At 44.7% G+C, this 24229-nt stretch overlaps 1 long non-coding RNA gene across 1 annotated transcript in view; it reads right to left on the bottom strand.

The window, feature by feature from the left end:
• LOC121143232 overlaps positions 1 to 24229 on the bottom strand; it is a 37385-nt gene that overhangs the window by 12518 nt on the left and 638 nt on the right. The gene's annotated exons all lie outside the window — the stretch shown is intronic.

The raw sequence follows: 24229 nt of genomic DNA, 5'->3' as shown, positions 1-24229 counted from the left end.
TCTGATAATATTTCAACGGGGCATAGGGCTGTGTTCCTTTGTGATGGGAACCATTAAGGCTAGGAATAATGGGCTGGCCTCCTGGGGGAGGGGAGATGCGCTCTGAATCAAAGACGGCTTTAGTATTCTTGGCAACCTCCTTTTTTAGACAGGTTCTCATGTAGTCCAGGCTAACTTTAAAGTCCACGGTGTATCTGAGGCTGACCAGGAATTGATGATCTTCCCATCCCCACTCCCCTGGTGCTGGGATCATGGGTCTCCTGCATTATGCCCAGTTCATCTGGTGCAGGAATTGAACCCAGGGACTCATGCAGGCTAGGCAAACACTTCTTTCCATTGCTGTTAGGAATAAGGTTTTAGAAATATGACATAAATTAGACACATCTGTGTAAGTGTGAGAGCGTACACTTGTATGCAGGTGCACACCCCTCATGCACCCATGGAGGCTAGAAGTCACCATTGGCTATCTTATGCCTTACTAATTTTTGAGACAGGGCCTCTTACCAGAACTGAAGCTGTTTCAGTTAGTCTAGCTGCTCAGCAAGACGCCTAAAATCTGTCTGTCTCCATTCCTGTGTTGGGCTTAAAGATGTGTGCTACCATTGCTGGGTTTTTCATGAGTTTGGGAGCCTCATGTTTGTGTGGGCAGCAATTTACTCAGTGAGTCATCTCTCCAGCTCAATTCAGATACATTTATTGATCCTGTTGACATGGGATAAAGAGCTTTTACAGTTATGGGCAACCTGGTAGTCTGATGCTGTTGGAAGGCCATCACTATTCATGTTTTCACGAAGTTCATTATTGAATAGGTAACTCAGTAAAGTGGGCTGCAGAACTAAATAGAGAGTTTTCAATAGAGGAGTCTAAAATGGCTGAGAGGCACTTGAGAAAGTGCTCAACATCCTTAGCCATCCGGGAAATGTAAATCAAAACAACTCTGAGATACCATCTCACTCCTGTCAGAATGGCTAAAATCAAAAACATCAATGACAATTTATGCTGGAGAGGATGTGGCGAAAGGGGGACACTCCTCCATTGCTGGTGGGAGTGCCAACTGGTTCAGCCACTTTGGAAATCAGTATGGAGATTCCTCAGAAAAATGGGAATAAACCTACCACAAGACCCAGCAACTCCACTCTTAGGCATATATCCAAAAGATGCCCATTCATACAACAAAGATGTCTGTTCCACTATGTTCATAGCAGCTCTATTTGTAATAGCCAGAACTTGGAAGCAACCTAGATGTCCCTCACCCGAAGAGTGGATAGAGAAAATGTGGTACATCTACACAATGGAGTACTATTCGGCAGAAAAAAAATAATGGAATCATGAGATTCGCAGGCAAATGGATGACACTAGAAGAAACCATCCTGAGTGAGGTAACCCAGTCACAAAAAGAGAAACATGGCATGTACTCTCTCATATATGGATTTTAGACATAGATCTGGGGAGTGCCAGCCTACAATCCTATGGCCAGAGAGTCTGGGAAACAGAAACTTCATTTAGTGGCTGATCGAAGAAGAGGCAGACTCCCTTGGTTAAGTACTGAGCTGAACTCAAGAAAGCCAGTAACAGAGAGGGAGGACTGATGATCAAAGGGATTAAGACTGGGCTGGTTTAACCCCCAGAAACAGCTGACCAGACAAAGGTTAACTCTTGAATCCCAGGCATCAGCCTGGGAATCCAGCATGGGACTGATCAAGACCCCCCTGAATCTAGGTGTCAGTGAGGAGGCCTAGATAATCTATTGAGCCCTGGGCAGCAGATCAGTACCCATCCCCGGACTTTGGACTCCCATAGAACAATGTGAGGTGCACTCTCACCCTGAACTCTTGGGGAAGGGTCTAGGCCCTGCCCTATATGAAATGACAGACTATCCCCTGGGGGAATGAGGGGATAACGGGGGGGGGGGGGTTGGGGGGAGGGCACGGGAGGAGGGGAGGGAATGGGAGAGGGACCTAGAACTGACTTGTGAAGCAACCTCGTTTCTTATCTAAATTTAAACTGGAAAAAAAAATGAGTGTCATAAACACACAGACAGCTTGGGGTTGGCTGGTTAAAAATCCTAGTTTGCTGGTCGTGTGGTATTTTATACACTGAACTCTGAAGTCAGTGTAGAGTTTCAATTAACACAGCCCTTTACCTTGTTCCCATGTGACATGACATAATGCAAAGCATTCTTGCTTCTAGAATTTCTACTTAGTGTGACCTCAGATGACAGAATTGTCAAGGAGGTAGCAGGAAGGATACATCTTAGTTGGTGAAGTGTTTTCCTAGCATGCCAGACGTCCTGGATTTGATCCTCAACACCGCATAAAGCCAAGTATGATGGTGCACACGTGTCATCTCGGAGCTTGGGAGGTAGAGGCAAGCATAATTGTTCAGGGTCATCTTTTCTTACTTAGCAAGTCTGAGGTCAGCCTGGGCTATCTGAGACTGCCTCAAACAGTAAGAGTAAGGGGGTTAGAGTTACATGCGCTCATGAGGCTTTCCCCTCACATTTTGTATTTGGGAGGGGTGGATGTTGCCCCCATGTCAAGCATAGGCTTGAAGGATCTGCCAGATTTGTGCAGCTACATGAATCTGGAGCTGTTTACCAAGTGCTAGGTTTTCATTTGGAGTATTGATAACCATGTCTGCCTACGAAGGGTGTTGTAAGCTCAGACAATGTGGTTGGTACTGGTCCAGAGGAGCTATTCTTAGTGTCCTTATTGCCTCCCACAGCCTTCATGAGTAGAAACAGGTGATTATGGAGGAAAGATGAGGTTATAGGAACAAAACCAGTCTCAGCACCAAGGAATCACTTACCCTGTGCTGACTGTCCTTCAGGGAGTCTTAAAAACTGATCTACTTGATTTCATAATGCGCCCTTTCCTGGGCCCCACAGCGTATTGTGTGACATGTTTATTGGACTGAATGATTTCACTTCAATCAACTTGAGAATTTTGTAACACCCTTTGCGCTACTGAAGATCCTCTGGGGGATTTCAAAACTAGGATTAACATTTCCTTTAAAATAATAAGAAAAAAAGTAAATAAAATAAATAATCTCTCCCTCTTGACTCAGGCAGAGCCAAGATAACATCTATTAAAAAGCAAGCTTTATACAGAGGCTGTGAATAGCGTGTTATTTAACATCCCCTCCTCCAATCTTAATCCTCTGCTCCTGTCAGTCCTCCCTAAATAAGGCCTGGAAATAAAAAGCTGCAATTGGAGCCGGGCGTTGGTGGTGCACGCCTTTAATCCCAGCACTCGGGAGGCAGAGGCAGGCGGATCTCTGTGAGTTCGAGACCAGCCTGGACTACCGAGTGAGTTCCAGGACAGCCTCCAAAGCCACAGAGAAACCCTGTCTCGAAAAACCAAAAAAAAAAAAAAAAAAAAAAAAAAAAAAAAAGAAAGCTGCATTTGAAGCCCAAAACAATTGTCTTACTGCATAGACAGGAATTTTTCGGAGGAAGAACAGGACCTGAGTCAGCAATAACTAAGTGCTTGGCTCATGAGATGTAGCTCTAAGGGTGGGGTGCACGGAGGCTAGCACCCACGTGGTTTGTGGAGGTGCTGGACTTAGGGGAGGGAGGGAGCTTCCTGAACTCATCCTGGACACTTCTAGCTTCCTTGTGTGATGTCTCTAAGGCATAACTACCAGCTGTCACGTAGAGGTCAAAAGTTACCTGACACATCCTCCTCACCTAACAAGTCAGGGTTTCCTAGGCAAGTGTCACGCTGACCCCTGTGCTGTCTTACTGACTCAGGAGAGTTTGAGGGAATTCTTTTACCTGTTTTGACCCCAGTACCTCAGCTTGTGTTCTTCGGTTGAATAAATATTTGTGAGGCTTTTATAGAGCCAGGTATTGTGATAAACCCTGATGGTGAAGAGAACAAAGGAGACGCGGCCTCTGACTTTATGGCGCTCATGCTGTAGAGAAGGCAGACTAAGAACAAACAATAAACTGCGTCACTGTGAATGAACACTGAGGAGGAAGTGAGGTAGTCTGGTCCTAGAGCCGGCCAGAGGTTGTGTGATGATGGTGACAGAGGAGCTCAGAAGGAAAGCTGGGAGGGGATCTCACAATAGCGTTGAGCTGTAAGGCCTTGTAGGCATGGGCTTGTCAGATTACGGCCTCCAACTGGAGAGAATGAAAGGCCCGTGGAAGAGTGGAAAAGGAGGCTGTAAGACCCAGAGATGGCTTATCAAGACCTTCATGTTCCTGCCTGCCCATAAATTCTTTTTGTGTGCGTGACTGTTTGAATGCATGTGTGTTGGCCAGAGACCAACTTAATGGCCTCAGGTGTCATCCATCTTGGTTTTTTTGTTGTTGTTGTTGTTGTTGTCTTTTGGTTTTGTTTGTTTGTTTTTTGAGACAGAGTTTCTCACTGGCCCAGAACTTACCAGTTAGTTGGGCCACACTGGCGGGTCTCAGGGCCCTAGGGATCTGCCGGTCCCTGCCTCTCCAGAGCCGGGACTGTAAGCACATGCCACCATGCTTAGCTGTTTCGATGTAGGGTCAAAGTCAGCAGTCACCCACTGTGCTATCTCTCCAGCTGCCACATTCTATTATTCTGACCATTCCTCCCAAGCACTAATGACTAAGTACTTAGTATAAGAGAACTTGACCCAGCCTGAAAGCCGTCCTCCAACCAGAACATCCCTTTCTAGGAGACCCCAGTCACCTGAAATGGTCTGTCACTGTGGGACATGCCCAAGGAGACATTTCTTGGCATCCTCCTGGCTCACATGAGGGTACATGCCTTGTTCCTTACTGACATCTGACAAACATTGCCTGCAGCTTGTCATCTTCCTGTGTGACAGGCCTATCTGCGACAAAAACTCTGAGCCTTGTGCAAAGCCATTGCTGTTCCCCTGGGAACTGCCCATTTTCCCTCGAGTGCTTCTAGAGAACATCCCCAGCTCCTTGTCAGGGAGAAAGGCTCCAGCAAGTGTCTGTCCTGTGTCTGGCATCTCTCATAGTGTTAAAGCTACACTGCACCAATCACAGCCGCCATGGGCATCCTAAGCCTTTCAGGTTTAAGTATTTTAGGATCCAGTGAGACGCTGCGGGTCCCACATGGCAGGGAACCGGAACTACATGTTTCCTTTGAAGAGAGTTCACCGATGACATCCGAGTAAAGTCTTTCAAGACTCAGTTTCTTACAGAAGATGACACAATTTCTTCCTCATGCCTTCACTTAGTTTGGCAGTAAATCCCAGCTCAGGTGTGGTTTCTGTGTTCTTCAGCCTCATAGGAGGAGGAGAAAAGGGAAGGTCTCCCTACGGATGTCGTGTGGACCTGGGGTGACCAATGCCAGCCTCCCTCTACAGCTGGAAAACAGCCTGAGCATTTAGAATCACCTCTTTTGACTTTTGGCTTTCATTTGCCAGAGAGCTGTAAATGCCACAGGTTCTAACTTTCTCACAAAAAGGATCAGGAGTGGGCCAGTAAAAGTTGGCGGGGTGGTTGCTCAGGGTACCAAATTTAAAACGATTTTTCCTCTGTTTTATTTTATTGAGACAAGGTTTCTTGTAGCTCAGGCTGGCTTCCAAGTCACTGTGTGTTCAGGATGCCTCTGAATTTCTCATTCTCCTTCATCACGCATCTGAGAGCTGAGGTTACAGGCAGGCACCAGCACTCCTGCTTTATGCAGTGCTGGGAGTTGAACACGGGGCTGCACACATGCTAAGCAAGCATTTTACTATTGGAGCTGCAGTCTTAGCCCAGTGTAGCCCCTTAACTTCTCCAGGTGGCAGTTTGAGGAGGACATGCAGTAGGCCGCATACACGGCTCACTGAGGACCTGCCTTTTGACGCTGGTTGAAGCCTCTGCCGACAATGTGAACGTCAGCTGAAGGGCCCTCTTCGGCACCATTTCCTGTGGTCTGGACAGTTTGAATGGCAGAGTTCAATGACTAGGGCAGGAGTCAGAGAGTTAAGTATCTCCCGAGAGCAGCTATACATTCCAGGGAGGAGCTCTGAGAACAGGCCCTTGCTATTTCTCCTGCTATCTGGTCTCTAAACCGATACTCTACCTTTCCCTGTAGAATCGGGTCCAGCTGTGGGTCATTTGAAAATTTTCAGTCTCCACAGACTTATCTGTTAGTTTTTCTTCTCCCAGAATGTTGAGTTCTCCTAGGGAAGTCTTACAATCATTTTCCTTGAACCTGTAAGGACCTTGTTAACTATGTGATACAGAGTAAACCAAACATTTGTGTAGTGTCTGTCTGCCTGGAGATAAAGCTGTTCTTCCAGTTAAGGTCCTGGACGACATCAATGGCCTCCTTGTGTTTTAGGCAGTTCAAGTATTCAAGAGAGGGAGGGTGGGGTGTATGTGAAAGGGGTGGAAAGGAGGGTTGCAAAAGGAGGGAGGGGAGACCAGGGAGAGAAGAAAGAAAAAGGGAGGGAGAGAGGGGACAGGAGGGAAAAGGGGAAGAAAGAAGAGAAGGAGGAGGCAAAGGAGGGAAAGAAGGAAGGAAAAGTCTAGTTACACAGGGAATCTCAATTTCTTGCAATAAAAAGAAATGAGCACCTGGGCAAGTAAGTTTTTTTGTTTTTGTTTTTTGTTTTGTTTTGCTTTGTTTTTTAACAATGTCTGAGGTAGCCTAGGCTAATCTGAAACTCCTTGCATAGCCAAGGCTGACCTTGAACTCCTGATCCTCATGCTGCTGCAAGACTGGAATTCTAAGCTACCAAACGCTGCTGTAAAGTAGTATTTTGAAGAAAAGTCAGGATTCTTCAGCAGTAGCAGACCAAGACCTATTTAACAGAAAGTTTTCTGTTTGTTCGTTTTTTTTTATAACAAGTACTGCTTTCTCTAATGAAGCCAGCTCTTGATTTTACTATTTTAGTTTTATGTATAGTGTATGTGTTAAATTTTCTAAATAATTAAAGAAAGAAACTCCAATTTATTTTGGTTGTGTGACTATATTCTTGTGTATAGGTTTGTGCCTGTGTTTACAGGTACAGATACACATATGTGTATGGCCTTTGGAGGCCTGAAGTTGTCCCCCGATTGCTACCCTCCACCTAGGTTTTTTGCTTGTTTTTTTTTTCCAGACAGGGTTTCTCTGTATTGTTTTGGAAGCTATCCTGGAACTCCCTCTGTAGACCAGGCTGGCCTCAAACTCACAGAGATCCGCCTGCCTCTGCCTCCTGAGTGCTGGGATTAAAGGCATGCGCCACCAACGCCCGGCCATCCACCTAGATTTTTGAGACATTAGCCTGGAACTTACAAGTAGGCTCAGCTGGCTGACTAGTGAGCCCCAGGTTCATCTTGATTGCTCCTAGTCAGTGCCCAGATTATAATTGCACACCACCACGCCAGCCTTCTTCAGCTTTATTCCTTAATGTAGGTGCCTGCAGAGCAAGTTCTCTTTACTAGCTGAGGTATCACTCCAGCCCAGACCCCAGCTTATAATGATGTCATTAGTTATGTCAAAGGTTAGAGAAATGACCAGGCCTAAGGACAAATTTCAATAGACTGTTTCTCCAACTGTCACAAACCCAAGGTGAAAATTCAATTTTAAAAGCTTCTGTACACATTGAGTTTTGTTCAACATTTCTTCAATCAGGAATTCAAGGTCATCAAAGGCTACAAAGAAAATCTAAGGCACACCTGAGTTCTGTGACAATCCTGTTCCAAAATTCAAAAACCCAATCCCAAACCAAAACCACCCCCTCCCTAAAAACTCCAAACAAACAAACAACTCCCATAGCAAACCAACCAACCAAAACCAAATGAAAAACAAAACATCCAAAGACAAAACCCTTCCGGCCAGAATCAGTCAGGTCATTTTGTAAACTACCATCAAAATCCCAACAACTTACTTGGCCGATTCAAAGGCTTTCAGGGAAAGGAAGCAGAGGATACATTTTGTAGAAAACGCTTGCACTGAAGAACACGACCATTAACACATAGTGCTGTAAACAAGGCTCATCTATTGGAAGAATTCTAGACTTCTGTTATTCTAGGGCTGACTCTGTTCCTTCATTTTCTATCTAGAATCTTCCATACAAATGTCTGTGTGTATGTGTGTGTGTGTGTGGGGTGGGTGTACACATGTGTTTAAGAGAGGTAATGGAGAATGGCTGGATGGATAGAATTTGATATGGTCAATAAGGTCTATGTAATTTGTTTTAGTTAAAATCAACAGAACACACATGGCAGTCTGAAAGAGAAAAGCTGCCCCTCACTTACTTTCCTGTTTTTGCAAAAAACAAACACAAACATGCAAGCCGAAAACACCATACAACAATAGCTCAGGGAAAGAGCTCATTAGCACACCAGAGTTGGAGGGTGTACAGACAGACAGTGCATCATGCTGGGGAAGGCGTGGTTGGACGGCTGTGAGGCAACTGTCACATTGCTTCTGTAGCCAGGAAGCAGGGAGATGAGGCTGCTGGTGCTTTTTATTTTGTCCAGAATCCCAGTCCATGGAGTGATTTTGCTCACAGGGAGCATCTTGCCATCCTAACTAACCCAATCTAGGAACTCCCTTACAGACATGCTTAAAAACCTGCCTCCCGGATGATTTTAGATCACATTAAGTTGATGATCATTAGCAGCAATGGAACTCCATTACTGAAATGTCCAACAGGTTCACTTGTCTGCTAGTCTGCTGAGTTTTCTTATCAATTGCACATAACAGAGTTTGAGAAACTTCAGTGAAAAAATGTCCCATCAGAGCGGCCCGTAGGCAAGCCTGTCGGGCATCTTCAGGATTAATGATCGATGTGAGAGGACCCATCCCACTGTGGGACTGTGCCCTTGTCAGGTGGTCCTGAGTTGTGTAAGAAAACAGGCTGAGCAAGCCATGGTCTCTGCTTCAGTTCCTGTCTCCTAACTCCTGCCTTGACTTCTCTCCGGGATGAAGTATGACTTGAGGGTTTTAAATTGAAATAAACTTTTCTCCCCAAGTTGCTTTTGGCTAAAGTATTGATCACAGCAATCAATAGAAACCCCAACTAAGACAGGCATTACTTACTAACCTAAGATGATACGAATCTCAATAGCTAACTCAGATCCTTGAGCCACTTTTTTGGCAACGTCCCTGGGGAATCTCTGATTTAAAGGCATTCCCCAGTTTCTGCCTTCCTCACTCGCATTTTCAATGCATGATGGATAGAGTCATACAAGTATATGCCAACGATCTGCTGACATATATTGAATTTGAAAATCATTCTGGTGCTGTCAGCATCTTACCCAAATATTTCATCAATAATTTGGATGCCTGATCTTGATTATCAGTTTTAATGGGTTTGTAATCAACTAAGAGACACACCTTTGTAAGAGTCTATGAGGGTGTTTATAAACTGACTAACTGAGTGGGCAGCACCTTCCAGTGGTAGCCTAGATACAAGGAGCTCTAAGGGGAAAACAATGCTACTTTTGCCTGCCCACCTTCACTGCCTGCTGAGACTTGCATCTACTACATTGCTGCTGCTGTTGCTATCACTGTCCTTCACTGACAGTGGAATGCACCATCTTGGCCTTCCAGTATGAACTGAAGACCATAAGTTCTCCAGGATTCCTCTCTAACACCCTCAGAACCAGACTGAACAGCTGAGGCAGCCAGCCTCACAGACTGAGATCTACCAAGTTCTCTAGTTCTCCAGTGTACAGCTACCTTGAACTACTTAGCCCATATTATGCAATCCAATCTATTAGAATTCCTTTTGAAATATACATCTATTCTATATATTGCTACTCTAGAGTAGAGAATCCTAACACAAGTATGTAATAACTCAGTTAATAATAATTTTTAAAAAACCCACAATGACTTGCAGAGTTCAAGCTGTATCTCAATTGTCAGAGCTCTTGCCTAGCATGTGCAGAGCCTGGAGTGTTGGCACTCACCTGTAATTATAGCACTTAGTAGGTGGAGGCAGGAGGATCAGAAGTTAAAGGTTATCTTTGGCTGCATAGTGACTTTGGGGTCAGCCCAGACTACCTGAAATCCTGTTACCCAAACCAGGACAGTAAACCACAATGAACGGCAGAAGCTGATCAGATCTGAGTAACTGAGATCTGATTTCTCTCAGTGTATGTGAAGGTTTTCAGATGTGCTTGCATCAAGAACATCAGAGGGATGCTGGATGGGAAGCGGAAACACTGGCAATGGCCGCCATCCCTCATCAGGCTTCTGTTGGAAGAGCATGAACTCAGTGCCCTTTTGAACTCTTTTGTTTGCAACATTCCATGGTTCTGAGACTTAAACACTCTGCAGTGCTTAGGAACAGTGCCCCCAGCCACACACTATACCAGGACAGTTGAAAGTGATCAGTGCTCTGGTGCCTAAGAAAACTCAGACTGAAAGAGAGAAGGGAGGAAAAGAATAATGGAGGGGGGAAGGAGGTAGAGAAAGAGGGGGCAGATGGTAGAGATGAGCAAGAACAGAAATGCATTTAGTATTTAGAGGTCAAGAGTGCTCAACTTTGAACATGGAGCACTTTGTCCCCTTGTACAGTGTGTGTGTGTGTGTGTGTGTGTGTGTGTGTGTGTGTGTGTGTGTGTGTGTGTGATGCTTTGAGTGCAGAGGTTTGAAGACAACTTGCGGTTGTCAGTTCTCTCTTTCTACCTTGTGGATCTAGGAGATGGAACTCAAGTTGTAGTAGGGCAATGGCCTTTAAGGGTTGAGTCATCCTAATGGCCTGACAGCCATCCATCTTCGAGAGAGTCCTATAGAAGATTCTCCAGTTTCCTGGCTACTTACCACCCCGCCTCCCCTTCTCCACCTCTGTCTCCATCTCCCTCCCTTGCGACCTTCCCACACTAAGCAACCAGGCCCACTGTTGAGCCCACCGACTCTTAGGTTGTCCTTAGAAGCTGTCCTTCCCCACTCTGGCCCAGAGCACTTTGTCCCATGCTTTTCCACTTAGTGTTGAACTAGTCATTTGGCTCCTATCAGTGACAGCCCAGTGGAGCCACTTATCTTGTCCCATGTATGTGTCTTATCTGTCCAATTAGATTCAGAGCTCTTAGAGAAAATGCTATTTTAACTTTTGTTTTGGATTTTGCTATTTTTTTTCAAAATTGCATTTGACACAAAAAGCTAAGCAGAAAGCCTCACACATGGTAGTTGTGGCTCAAAAGACATTTGTTGACTGATGGTCAATTAAACATCTGAGATACATTTTGTTTGGCTGTTTTGGGGGATTTTAACCCTTTTCATCGTATATTAATTGTATGTACATGGTACTGTGTTCATGAAGGTACTTTCATACAAGTCCATGTTGTGCATTGACTATGTTCTCCCAACTATCTCTCTATCCTCATTTACCTCCTCCCCACTGGTTCTCTAGGTTTTACTAGATGATCTCTTCTTCTTCTTCTTCTTCTTCTTCTTCTTCTTCTTCTTCTTCTTCTTCTTCTTCTTCTTCTACCTCCTCCTCCTCCTCCTCCTTTTTGTTTCTACTTTTTAAATTTCTGTGTGGCCTTAGCTGGCCTGGAACTCACTATATGGATTAGGCTGGACTTGAACTCAGAGATCTGTCTGTTTCTGCCTCCCAAGTGTTGGGATTAAAGGCATGTGCCACCCCCACTGAACTCTAACTTAACCCATTTTTCTGTGAATAATTTCAATATCTCCTCAGAAGCACCGTCTTTTCATGGACAAAGACCCACTCAAGACTAATTTCCTTCTCCACCTTTGCCCGGGCATGCTGTTCAGTGTAGGGTTTGGTGTTTTCTTTGTTTCTAGATGGGTCTGAAACCAGCCTGTGACAAGAGGTAACTGCAGGCACTTGGTGTTGGCAGAGTGCTTTCCAGCCTCTCACCAGCTTGCCTGTGTACAGTACTGCAGCTGTTCTGCTTATCTTCTGCGTTTCCAGATGGATGAAGGGGCACAGAGGTTAAGTAGCTTGCCTGGGGTGTAATAGAATTTACTAATGCTCTCTAAGTCCCAAGTGAAAAATGCTACCCACATTTTCTTTCTACTTCCGGAGGAAAGTAGAATCCTAGAGCTATGCCCAAGCTGCGGTTTTGCAGGATGGTGGAAGCATTGGGTTTGTAGTTTTCATTTGCCAAGTGATCAAGACCCACTCATAGGGCAGAACTGACTGAAGACGTTTGAAGTGACTCAGTGTGGAGGCAATCCCTTCGTGGCACAGCACGGTGGGGGCTATGAAGCTTCAACTCAGCTTTCCTAGTGGAGACCTCAGTTAAAGGCTACCAACAGCAGCCAGTCAGATGGCCCAACAAGCGGAGACTTGCTGCTGAGTTGGAGGAACCGCATGCCACTCATGGGTCCCAAAAGGTGCAGAGATGGCTAACTCCTGCAACTTGTTCTCTGACCTCCACATGTTCTCTCTCTCTCTCTCTCTCTCTCTCTCTCTCTCTCTCTCTCTCTCTCTCTCTGTCTCTCTCTCACACACACACCAAACAAAAAAAAACAAATAAATGCAATTTAAAAACTAGGTACAAGTGAGACAGACAGCTCAGCAGGTAAATCCACTGCTGCAAAATGAATGATCCGAGTCCAGTCCCCAGAGCCCACATGAAAATGGAAGGAGTGAAGTGCCTCCACAGAGCTGACCTCTGACCCCCACACATGTGCTGTGTAATGCACACATCTGTACATTTATGTACACGCACATGATGATAAAGTTTAAAAAAATGTTTTTTAAAATCCCCAAAGCTACCCCTCACTGAACAGATTGTAGGCAACAAGATTTCCATTTTATTTTTGGGAATTTTGTGCATTGAGCGAAGGGGAGACAGAGCCAGTCTGGTGGGGTGGGATGGAGCGTCCTGGTGAGGGGTCCCTTCTCATTCCATCCAGAGTCTATAGGCCGACTTCCGGAGTGGTTGCTTCGGGGAATGATTAAGGCCTCGGATTCTAATCTTTCAAAGGAGCCGTCAGACAGACCTTCTTTGACCACGGAGGACACAAGCTGTCTTGGGACGCCCCTGTGCTCTGAGCAGGCCTCTTGTCCTGTGTCTAATGTCCTCAGCAGCAGGTGGGCTGCACCTGGAGGAATCAACACTGTGTAAAGTTGACCGTCACCCATGAGCACTGTTTTCCAGCTGCTCCTTCCCTGCAGGTCACACAGCACGTGTACGGGAGGGGTCTAGAACTCCAGCGTCAGAACAAGGGAGAGGTGCTCCACTCAGTCTCGTCTGTGTTGTTGTTTAAGCTCTCGGGTACCCCGTTTGCTGATTCACTCAGTGGGGGTCATCCTGGTGGCTGGCTGCTCTTCTACTCTATATATTGGGACCTGGTTTTAGGCTGGGGGTGGAGAGGTGGAACATTTGCAAAGCCCGAGTGAGACCCCAGCCTAGATTCCCCAGCACAGCAAAACAAAATGAAGTAGTCAACCAAGAGAATGGAAAACGTGTTGAGAGCAAAGAGCTGTCTGCCTGACCATTAAGACTGGACATCCCCATCGAAGGAACTGCTTGCCATGCAGGATTGAACAGTTCATATGTACTAGGTAGAACTGAATCATGGGAGAAGTCACAAATAGATTACTTCAAATGTGACTTCTCGGAAAGGATAGGTTTTCCTATTTGAAGTGGCTGGTGTCATTCTTTGGGACAAGACCTTTTGCCTACTTGATGTAAATAAGGTCACAGTGATCCTTGGAATTTGTGAGAAGAGAGGGTAGGGCGGGAGCTTTAGCCCTTTCTCATACCTGCCTTCATCTCACGTGGCATGTGGCCAAGTCTTTAGAAATATGGTCTTTGTCATTGTTGATATGTCAATTAATGGTGAAATAATTTTCTAATCCTAACATTGATTTGTTCTAATGAACCAGAATTCTTTTCTTCTACTCTATTATTAAAGGCGTGTTAAATCAGAGAGGCCTTTCCTGCCTCAGGAGACACAAAACCAAATAAAAAAAATCACTTTGGAAATGACGCCCCAAAGCAAGGAGAGGGGAGCCACATAACCACAGAATGGAACAGAATAGAATAGAGCCACAGAATAGAGCCACAGAACAGAGTCACAGAATGGGATCACAGAATAGAGTCACAGAATGAAGTCACAGAACACAAGCATAGAACTTAGAGGCACACATTGCCCTTCAACTCCACAGCTGCAAGTTCATCCACTGTTTATCCCACGCTGTCACCTCTGGAAAAATCTTGACATGAAAACCATGTTCTTGTTAGCTGGGCATAGTGTGCACACCTTAATCCGAGCACTGGAGAAACAGAGGTAGGAGGATCTGTAGTACAAGGCCAGCCTTGGCTACAGAAGGATCTGTAATACTTGGCTAGCCTGGGCTACACAGTGAATTTGAGGCCACTATAGGTTATGTGAGACACTATCTGAAAAAAACAAAAACAAAACAAAGACCAAAGCAATCAAACAAAAAGGCAAAACAAGTCCAAACAAGCAAATAAAAAAGTTGCTTTGCTTTATCAAGGCGAGCCTTGGACTATGAGGGAGGAGTGTGTGCACTCATTGTACACTAGCAACACCTGGTATGCTCACCTCCTTGCTTTGGTTTGCAACATAGCTGCAACTCAGCGAGACCCAGGGTTAGTATCTGCTAGTTGGGTTTCAGCACCAATAGTTAAAAAATAATGGAACGAATCTATCAGATGCAGTCTATGTGATAAGCTTAAAAACCCTTTGAATTTGAGCATAGCCTGGTCTAAAAAATGAGTTCTAGGACATCCAGAGCTTGAAAAAAACCCTAAAACAAACACCCAGTGATAGAACTGGGTTTGTGACATTAACCAGGGATTCTTGCACTGGAGAGGTGGAGGCAGGAGCAGATAGAGGCTAGCTTTGGCAACATAGTGAATTCAAGGACAGCCTGGACTACATGAGACTTTCTCAAAAAAAAAAAAAACAAGCAAACAATAAACCACCCCCAAAACAAAACAAAGGAAAACAAAAATTTCAAGAATGGTGGTCAACATGTCTTTAATGACAACACTTGGGAAGCAGAGGCAGAAACAGGAAGATCAATGCAACTTCAGGGCCAGCGTAGTTACATACTGTGACCTCCAGATCAGGCACAACTCTAGAACCAGGCTCTCTCTGTCTCAAACACACACACACACACACACACACACACACACTCACACACACACACACACACACACACACACTGATCCAGATTTCACGTTACACTATAAAAGCTGAATGTGAGGCTAGGGTGGAGGCTCAGTGAGTAAAAGCACTTGTCACACAAGCCTGAAGACCTGACTTCAAACCCCAGAACACATGTAAAACGTCAGGTTTGCTGAGTGTACAGTGGTGCATGCCTTTAAGGTAAGATAAGTCTCAGTGAGTCCCAGGCCAATCAGAGCTACACAGTGAGATTTGATCTTTAAAAAAAAACCCAGATGCAGCGGTGTGTTTCTACAATCCTAGCACCCCTACAGCAAGATGGAGCTGGAGACAGGAGTGTCTTGGACCAGTTAATGTACACAGCACATCCCTAGAGCCAAATGGGTCCCTGCTTCAACAATGTGGAAGGAGAGAAAGTTATGCCTACCTTACGTGCCTACCATGCATATAAGGCCAAATTAGAGTCCTTGCACTAAAGAACTCTTGACAATGGTCAGGTGTAGGTCAGGACATTTGTTTTGGCTACACCTTCAGCTGTTATTTTGGTTATGTATCTGAGCATGATCAGGTTCATGGAAAGTCCTGAAGGTGACATGAAGACAGACATGACTTTTCAGGGGTCAGGAGCTGAAAGGCACAACGGGGCCATGAAAAGAAAAGCACAAGATGGCATTACCTCAGCCATGTCAAGAATCAAATCCTGAAAGTTGTCCTCTTATCTCCATACATGTATGGAGTATGTATACAAGTATTTCTCTTGGCTCCTCCATGTGAACATACACACACACACAACAACAACAACAACAACAACAACAAAACCAAAACCCCAAACATAAAAATAATTTAATTCAAGAACTTAATATAGAGAAATAGTATTGTTACTTGCGAATGGAAAGATATTTATTCAACAGAATGTAAGAAAAATGCTAACCAAGGAAAAGATTGATACATGGAACTTTAGCAAAATTAATAGTTTGTAATCATCAAAGACATTAAGATTAAAAGACAAACCTCAAAATGAGGGAATGCATTTGTAATGCACAGAACTCACCAAGGACTTGTGGTCAGAATACTTAAAGAACCACTGATCAATAATTAAAGACAAAAGACTTTAACAAGTAGGCTAGGCTGGATGACCAGTCAGTGAGCTCCAGGATCCATCTGCCTGCCTCTGCTTCCCCCGCACTGGGATTGTGAGCAGGCCACCTTGTCACGTCTTTAAAAGTGGGTTCTGGGGCTCAAAGAGAAGTCTTCATGTTTGCAAGATAAGTCCTTGCTATTTATGGCATCTCCCCAGCTTTGCACTTAGATCTGATTGACTACAGTAAGTCATAGCATTGCTGCATGACTGCATCAGAAAAGGCAAGCAGAGTACAACCTTCCAAACGGCGAGAAAGAAGAGACGCAGAAACAGTAACCCGTATCTAACACCAGTGGACCCTAATGAAACACCAGGTATTGGGAGAAAAAAAGAATACTGTTGACCCGGAAGGAGTAACAAAAGGCAGGATGTGGAGGGTGTGGTTCAACTAGAGGGGACAAACATGGATCTGCGTGGATGAGAGCAAGGACTCCATGAGTTCACTAGTGTTTTTATTTGTTTGCTTTGGTTTGGTTTTGGCTTTTTGAGACAAGATTTCTCTGTGTAGCCCTGGCTGTCCTGGAACTCACTCTGTAAGCAAGCTGGCTTCAAACTCACAGAGATCCACCTGCTTCTGCATCACAAATGCTGAGATTAAAGGCATGTGCCATCACTGCCTTGCTCAAATGGGGTATTTTAAGAAGGAATCTTTTGGCTTATAAGATGAGCTGAGCTTTAACAGGTTTTTCTTTGGACTGCCAGCCACCAAATAATCACATGGAGATGTTTTAATAATTATGAAAACTTGGCCTTAGCTTAGGCTTGTTCCTAACTAGCACTTAAAAATTAATCCACTTGTTTTAATCTACATTCTTCCCTGCGGATCATTACCTATTCTCAGTAAAGCACATCTGTCTTTCTCCAAATCTTACTGGTGAATCTCCACCTTTCAGATTCTTCCTTTGAGTTTCCCTCTCTCCCTAGACATCCTGCCTATTGTCTCTTGCCTAGTTATTGGCCATTCAGCTCTTTATTAAATCAATCAGAAGGTGCCTTGGGCAGGTGAAGTAAAACAGAGACACAACTTTACATACTGTGATCAAATGTCCCAGAACATCTCCCCCCTTTTGTCTAAAATAAAACATAAGGTTTTAATACTAACACAATTAAACTATATATAATAAAAATTGTGAGGTAAAACTGGCAAACAGCAATAGTGGAGAGACTACACTAATAGCCCCTCCTTGATGATAGGGTTGATGACTACCCTATATGCCATCCTAGAACCTTCATCCAGGGACTGATGGAAGCAGAGACAGATACCCACAGCTAAACACTGAACTGAACTCCTGGAACCCAGTGACAGAGATGGAGGAGTGATGAGCAAAGGGGTCAAGACCATGATGATGAAACCCACAAAGACAGCTGACCAGATAAGGGGGAGCTCTTGAAACCCAGACTGATGCCTGAGAGGCCAACAGGGGACTGATCCAGGCTCCATGAATGTAGTGCCAGCGAGGAGGCCACAGAAATCACTGGGGCCTTGGGTAGTAGATCAGTGTTTACCATGGTTTATGAATGAACTTTGGGAGCCCTTTCCAAATAGAGGAAAGCTCTCTCAGCCTGGACACATGGGGTAGGGCCTAGGTCCTGCCCTGGATGAAATGACAGACTTTAGAGATTCCCCGCAAGGAGGGCCTCACCCTCCCTGGGGAATGATGTGGGGATTGGGTAGGGGGCTAAGGGGCTGGTAGAGGGACAAGGGAGGAGGGGTGGGAGAGGGAGCTGGGACTGACATGTGAAACATTCATGTTTCTAATTTAAATAAAAACATATATTGAGAAAAATATAAAAAAATAAAAGTCAAATAGCTCTGAAAAATATAAGAATAAAATAAAAAACCAAAAAAAATTGTGAGGTAAGAATTACATTCACAACATTCATTTGTAATTGGCAAATTCAGAGAAAGTACTATATTATCTATCCTATCTTGGTCAGTTCAAAGTTTTATACCTAAACCACTTTCTATCATAACTTGTACCACCAATCTAAAAATATACTTGTAGGCCTTAAAACATCTTCTTAGATAAACAACTTAAGTTTTTATGCCTTTCAACCTTCATAAACTTTATATCCCTTTTGTAAGTTTCTTTTCTGAATTTATTAACAAGGAAAACCATAAAGCTATAAATTATAGTCTTCAATCCCATCAGAACCCTGAGAAGGATAAAATATTACCTGAATAAACAGGAAGTGCAGAACAAGCAACTCCCGAAACTATAGAAATGACAGAGACAGCTGGCTGCCTGGACAGTCACCCAAGATTCCTCTGTAACACTAGGGCATCCATCTTTGGCCTACAGGCCTAGAATATCTGACAGAATTTTCTCTGAAGCAGCAATTTTGAAGGACTGACTGACCTTACCTTGGCCGGACTTTTCCAAGAGCCTTGTTACCCACCCCAGCTTTGTGAAGTTGCTGAGTCCACACTGTGACAAGTGTTTCTCCCACTGTTCAGGTGCTCAGCTGCACAGCAGGGCCTCTTAAAGGAGTCACACCTCTGTGCACTGCTAGTGTCAGGACTGCCTGAGACACTGCGGGTGCCAGACACAGGTTTCTTGGGTCCTATGCTTGAATATATGCGCCTTCACATCGGACACCAAATGGAGCAGGTCTTTCTTTGGACTTCCAGCTCCCAAGTAATGAAACAGAGACTTTATATTAAATATGAAAGATTGACATTAGCTTAGGCTTGTTTCCAACTAGCACTTAAAACTTAAATTAACACATTTATATTAGTCCACATTCTACCACACGGCTCATTACCTCTCCTCCATACTTGCTGGTGAATCCCCAACTCTCAGATTCTTCCCTTGAGTTCCTGCATCTGTCCCCAGGAGTCTCACCTATCCTCTATTGGCTCTTTATTAGACCAAACAGAAGGTGCCTTGGGCAGCTGAAGTAAATCAGAGACACAACTTTTCACAGTGTGATCAAATCTCCTGCAACAATGAGCATTTGAGTGGACATTGCCCATGCATATTCAGTGAGAAGGCTCAGATAAAATGATAAGTCAGGGATGATGGGGTAGCTCAGCAGGGAAAGGTGACTGTGGCCAAGACTGGGAACCTGAGTTTGATTTCTACACATGGTGGCAGGAGATCACCCAATGAGAGATCACAAAAGGAGACTGAAGATGAATTTTGAAGAATATCAATATTTAAGAGATGTGCTGGATAGTTTTTTGTTAACTAGACACAAGCTTGAGTCATTTTGAAAGAAGGAACTTCAGTTGAGAAAATGTTTTCACTAAATGGGCCCATGAGCACCCAGCCTCGTGGTGGTGCCATCCCTGAGCTGGTAGTCCTGGATACTACAAGGAATCAGGCTGAACAAGCCATGGGGAGCAGTGAGCAGCATCTGCCACAGCGCTGCATTGCACAGGCATGACTTAAATGGCACCTTTGGATTGGCTGGTAAGGTAACAGATGACCTTTGAGAAAGCCATTCTAGTTCAGAAGTGGTACTAGAGGCCAGATCATGGGGAGGTGGGAGGAGGTCAGTGTCTAGGAAGTAGAATGAAGAAGGGATAGGAGCATAGGAGCAAGTGTCTTTGCTCCTCACCATGTTCAAAGCGTGTAAGACCTCAGTTTGGACTTCTTCATTATGGAAGCCAGTTCATTTCCCTTCTTACAAAAATGAGCTTGAACTAGCAATCTACTCTTAAACTAAATTGTTTTGAGTCAGGGTCTCATGTAGCCCAGGTTAGTAGCTAAGGATAAAATTCCTAACCCTCTTCCTCTGCCTCCGGTGTTGGGATTACAGGCATGTACTACCACATACCGGGTGTGCAGTGCTAAGGATTGAATCTGGGGCCTTGTGAAGGTTTGGATGAAAGTGGCCCCCATAGGCTCATAGGGAGTGGCATTATTTGAAAGAATTAGAACACATGACCTTGTTCTAGTAGGCATGGCCTTGCTGGCAAAAGTGTGTCACTAGGGGTGGGCTTTGAGGTTTCAGAAGCTCAAGCCGGGCCCAGTGTCTCATTCTCTCTCCCTGCTGATCCAGACATAGAACTCACAGCTCCTTCCGCAGCACCATGTCTGCCAGCATGTTGCCATGATTCCTACCACAACAATAATGGACTAACCTCTGAACTGTAAGCCAGCTCCAATTAAATGGCTCTTCTCCACAAGAGTTACTGTGGTCATGGTGTCTCTTCACAGCAATAGACCACCAAGACAGGCTTTGGGTAAGCCAAGCAAGCGCTCTACCAACTGAGTTGCATCCTCGTAGTCTCTCGTCCTTCCATTTCTACAGCGTCGTTTCAAGTTGTGGATACCGAGAACTGTCCACATCACAGGTGAACTGTCAAGCCCTGGCAACTATTTCCCAAAGCCACCAGAGCCTGTGCTGATGCAAACAATGTTCATAACAGATGGAGTGCAGCCCTTCCTTAACTAAATTGTTGTGTGAGTAGCAAAAATGTTGCAACAGGGTGAACAGCAGCTTTTGAGTCCCTTACGCTGTTTTCTTTGAGATATAACTTTGGGCAGTATGTGACTTGGATTATTTAGTTGTTTTCCTCAAATGGAATTATTTTAGAAGCAAAATGTCATTGTCGTTGACAAAAGGATATTATCTTTGATCTTTTTAAAGGAAAAAGTTTCCATCTTCATACTGTAACTGGGAGGTCAGGGAGGATATGTTCCCACACACACTGCCTGCTCTAGACTTTCTTACTTGTGTTTGGATCAAGTCCCAGTTGGCATCAAACAGAACAACAAGCCCCCCTTTCTCTTCTCCTTTGTGAACTATCAAGCAAGATCAATTTGTGAGTTGTAAATACCCAAACTCTCTCTAAAAGATTGCCCTGGGGCCAAGGGATGAGGAATTGCTTAGAATTCCTCCTAGGTTGAAATCTAACTTTCAAAAGGGGCAGGAAGCAGCCTGGCCACCATAAATCACCAGGAAGCAAGTGTTCCAAGGAGGCCAGCCTTGATATTAATAGAGGCCAGGTTTTGTTCTTACAGCAGGAAAGACCTTTCGATGCGCTAGGCACAGACAGCCTTCAAATCTTGAGACTCACGACTCGGTCTTGTTTTATGAACTTGAGCACGTTGCTTTCTCTAATTGGGAGCTGGTTGCATTCAAATAGCCCAATTATGTGCTGCGTTTGTAAGCTCCACACATGTAAGGTCACCCAGTCTACTTTTTGTTTATATGTTAAGGCCTTTGGCTAATTCAGCTTTCATTCAATGGAAATAAAAATGTAGCATGTCAAAGAGCCAGTGTTTGGACCCTGCATTAAAAGTCCTTTCTTTCTTTACCTCCTCCTCCTCCTCCTCCTCCTCCTCCTCCTCCTCCTCCTCCTCCTCCTCCTCCTCCTCCTCCTCCTTCCCATCACCTCCTTTCTCTTCCTGCCTCTCCTCATCTCCTTCCTCCTTCTCTCTTCTGGTTTTCTTTGAGACAGGATTTCACTGCGTAGTGCACACTGACTTCACATTCATGACCTCCCTGTTTCGGCCTTCCAAGTTCTGGGGTTACAGGTGTGCACCACAGCTGGCTCTGCAGATGTTTTCTTAGTTTCTTATCATTCATTAGCCAGGAAAGGGCAGAGACTTGGGGGTCAGAGAGTTGAGTCTTTCCCTCTGGCTTCCAGTGTTGGCATTGGCAGATGAGAGAATCTCTGTGGATTGGTTTCCTCAGCGTTTACCAGTAGGCTCTGTCTCGAATTTAGCTGATGTCCAGGCTGCTGTGGCTATGTAACTATCCCACCAAATCTGTTGACCTAAAAGAACAATCATGTTTATCATACCACCAGATTCAGTGGGTCAAATTCCCACATAGGTCTCAGCTGGGCGATTCTTTAGCTTCTTGGGGACCATACCGGATGTCACTTAGGTATACAGCCGGAAGATGAGCTGGGCTCAAGGGCTCAGGATAACTTCACTCGTCCTCAGAGCCAGGGATGAATTCATCTGTCAACCAGAGTGCCTGGCTATTGCATGACCCTTGTGGTGGTCTCTCCAGCTGTTAGCCTCCAGTTGTCTGGTCTGTGACACAGCTTCTCACAGGTGAATGTCCCAAAGAGACAGGATAGCTCTGCTCTCTGGTCTTGGAAGTCAACGCTCCCTTTTCACTGTCTGTATTCACTAATCTCGTTTCATTTAGAGACCATTTTTTCATTCTGTTTAATTGCTTTGTCGCAGTTGCTCACTTCAGAAGATACATACATATTTGATGGCTAGGGCTATAGCTCCACTGGTTGAGGGCTTGCATACCACATGAAGAGCTCTAGACTGGTTTCTTACACTGCAGAAGCCAGGTATGGTTTGTACACCTGTTATACTAGCACTCAGGAGGTAGAGGCAGGAAGATTAAAAAGTTCAAGTTAATTCTCAGTTACACAGTGAGTTTGAGGTCAGCATGAGCTACTGGAGACTCTGTCTCAAAAATAAGTAAATGAATAGATAAATAAACCAAATGATGCTGAGAGTATAAAAGCTTATTCTACACATTTATGACCTGTGCCATTATATTTATATAAAATTCATGAAATGAAAAAGTCATAAGAATTGGGACTGGGTACGTGGTTTCCAGGAATTTCCAGGGATTAAGGATGGAGAGTGAGACCACAGAAGGACAACAGGAGGGATCCCGACCTTGGCTCACACAGTCTTCATCTTGACTGTCAAAGTTTAAGACCTGGTTGTGAATTTGTGCTATGGTTTTGCAAGATGGCATCGTTGAGGGGAATTTGGTACAGAACACACAGGATCCCTCCCTGTGTGACTTCTTACAACTGTATCTAAAACAAACAAGCAAAGACCACCAAGCATAAACAGTTTGTCAAGTATTTGGACATGCTGTAATGGAGACTCATTTTCGCCACTGTGATTAAATATTTCAACAAAAAGCAACTTGGGAGAAAACAGGTTAAATCACAAACCCATCACAGCAGGAAGCTGAGGCTGGCAGAAGCTGTAACTAGCTAGTCACATCCACAGTCAAGAGCAGAGAGAAACCAACGCATGCATACTCAGTACTCAGTTCGCCTCCTCCACTCTCATACAGCTCAGAACCCAAACCCAGGGAGGTGCCACCCAAGGTGGGCTGGGTCTTTCCACGTCAATGAATGTCATAAAGACAACCTCCCACAGACAAGCTCACAGGTCAACCTGATCTAACGAGACTCTGTTTCCAAGTGATTCTAAATGGTCTAATTGACAAGTAAAGCCAACCATCACATGTAACTAGCAGGTCCTTAGCATAACTTAGTGCCTTCCGTGAATAGACACCTTGTCAATCAGTATTTCCGTTTATGCATAGTTTTCCACTGTGTCTGTGTGTTGTTTCACACCGTACTGGAAGAGACTGCAAAAGTTGTTCTTCTATGTACTCTGTAGAGCCAAATGACTGTAAGGAGAATTTGATAAATTAGAAAACAAACAAAAAACATCACAGCAATTAAAACTGCATGGAGGGACTGGAGAGATGGCTCAGCAGTTAAAGCACTGGCTGCTCTTTCAGAGGACCTGGGTTCCAAGTATCTATATGGCAGCTCACAACTGTCTGTAACACCAGTTCCAGGAGATCTAACACCCTTACACAGGGCACCAACACAAGTAAATAAATCATTTAGAAAACAAAAGAAGCTGCAAGAAGCCTCAGGAGATGAATGGGTCCAGACGAGGAGACTGAGGCTCGAGTACGCATTGTTGCTCTTGGACTTCATGGTGTTGAATACTGACAGTCCACGTGGATTAAAGGAAACAGGGTTTAACAGCCCTCTTGCAAACAGTCGCATTCCAGGACACACCTGCTGCGTTCCTGCCCCAGCTTAGTGAGTACAGTTATTCATACTGTGGACGACACCACCCATCCATCTTAGAAGCCAGTGTTCACCCCACAGGTTCTCAGAGGTTGCTAACAAGTGTCCCCCGCTTTCACCCACCTCTGTGTGTATCTTCGCTCCTTGACCTTTAAGGCTCCCTGGTGCCAGAGTGTCTGCAGCCAGGGGATCAAAGACCCTCAGAGGAGTAAGCCATACTTAAACAAGATGAGGACGACTGTGTGAGTTATTAGGAAAAGCCAGCTAGATGCCCCAAAGCCCTTCCTCATCTGGAAA

This window comes from Mesocricetus auratus, unplaced genomic scaffold, assembly GCF_017639785.1.
Source record: "Mesocricetus auratus isolate SY011 unplaced genomic scaffold, BCM_Maur_2.0 Super-Scaffold_100011, whole genome shotgun sequence".
NCBI lineage: Eukaryota > Metazoa > Chordata > Mammalia > Rodentia > Cricetidae > Mesocricetus > Mesocricetus auratus.
Note: the sequence above shows the minus strand (reverse complement) of the source record. Positions and strands in the feature narration are given on the sequence as shown.